Source organism: Oncorhynchus nerka, linkage group LG9b, assembly GCF_034236695.1.
Source record: "Oncorhynchus nerka isolate Pitt River linkage group LG9b, Oner_Uvic_2.0, whole genome shotgun sequence".
Classification (NCBI taxonomy): Eukaryota; Metazoa; Chordata; class Actinopteri; order Salmoniformes; family Salmonidae; genus Oncorhynchus; species Oncorhynchus nerka.
The window spans coordinates 53,356,237-53,358,150 of NC_088424.1; positions in this window are offsets into that span (position 1 = coordinate 53,356,237).

Here is a 1,914-nt window from a genome sequence, read left to right on the forward strand (position 1 = left end):
CACGAATGCACTTGTGGCTGATTAGAAGCCCCCGTAGCAATGTTCCAACATCTAGTGGAAAGCCTTCCCTGAAGAGTGGAGGCTGTTATAGCAGCAATGTTCCAACATCTAGCAGAAAGCCTTCCCAGAAGTGTGGAGGCTGTTATAACAGCAATGTTCCTACATCTAGTGGAAAGCCTTCCCAGAAGAGTGGAGGCTGTTATAGCAGCAATGTTCCTACATCTAGTGGAAAGCCTTCCCAGGAGAGTGGAGGCTGTTATAGCAGCAATGTTCCAACATCTAGTGGAAAGCCTTCCCAGAAGAGTGGAGGCTGTTATAGCAGCAACGTTCCTACACCTAGTGGAAAGCCTTCCCAGAAGAGTGGAGGCTGTTATAGCAGCAATGTTCCAACACCTAGTGGAAAGCCTTCCCAGAAGAGTGGAGGCTGTTATAGCAGCAATGTTCCAACATCTAGTGGAAAGCCTTCCCAGAAGAGTGGAGGCTGTTCTAGCAGCAACGTTCCTACACCTAGTGGAAAGCCTTCCCAGAAGAGTGGAGGCTGTTATAGCAGCAATGTTCCAACACCTAGTGGAAAGCCTTCCCAGAAGAGTGGAGGCTGTTATAGCAGCAACGTTCCAACATCTAGTGGAAAGCCTTCCCAGAAGAGTGGAGGCTGTTATAGCAGCAATGTTCCAACATCTAGTAGAAAGCCTTCCCAGAAGAGTGGAGGCTGTTATAGAAGCAACGTTCCAACATCTAGTGGAAAACCTTCCCAGAAGAGTGGAGGCTATAATAGCAGCAATGTTCCAACATCTAGTGGAAAGCCTTCCCAGAAGAGTGGAGGCTGTTATAGCAGCAATGTTCCAACATCTAGTGGAAAGCCTTCCCAGAAGAGTGGAGGCTGTTATAGCAGCAATGTTCCAACATCTAGTGGAAAGCCTTCCCAGAAGAGTGGAGGCTGTTATAGCAGCAATGTTCCAACATCTAGTGGAAAGCCTTCCCAGAAGAGTGGAGGCTGTTATAGCAGCAATGTTCCAACATCTAGTGGAAAGCCTTCCCAGAAGAGTGGAGGCTGTTATAGAAGCAACGTTCCAACATCTAGTGGAAAACCTTCCCAGAAGAGTGGAGGCTATAATAGCAGCAATGTTCCAACATCTAGTGGAAAGCCTTCCCAGAAGAGTGGAGGCTGTTATAGCAGCAATGTTCCAACATCTAGTGGAAAGCCTTCCCAGAAGAGTGGAGGCTGTTATAGCAGCAACGTTCCAACATCTAGTGGAAAGCCTTCCCAGAAGAGTGGAGGCTGCAGCAAAGGGGGGGACCAACTCCATATTAATGCCCATGATTTTGGAATGAGATGTTGGACCAGCATGTGTCCACATATTTTTGGTCATGTGGTGTATCTGACCATTTAACTATGTATAACACACGCAGTACACACACACACACACACACACACACAGTTTTGTATTCAGTGATGTTTAGTATAAACGCCCCATGTCTACAAATCACTACCAGACAGTCCACGTCTCCACATGTAGTGTGTGTTCTATGTTCATAACACCTGTGTTTTATTTAACCAATAAGGCCTGAGGAGGTGTGGTATATGACCAAAGCTAAGGGCTGTTTGTAGGCACAATGCAACGCGGAGATGTGTGTGTGTGTGTGTGTGTAGAGCTCTAAAATGTGCCTAGTTTAATCCCAGTCCATTTCCCTGTGAATCCGTCCATGTGTGTTCTATTACCAACCAGATGACATCCAATAAGATTTAAGAGCCCCGATGCCGCGCACCCTGGTCTGTGTATGAGCTAAGTGTGTGCCCACGCCCCAGGCCTCGCTATAAGCACTCATATGGTCGACTTAGAGCCTCATGAGCTCTCTCAAACCCTGCTGCAAGGCACAATCAAAACAAGTCATATCACTGAATGCTGAACGGAG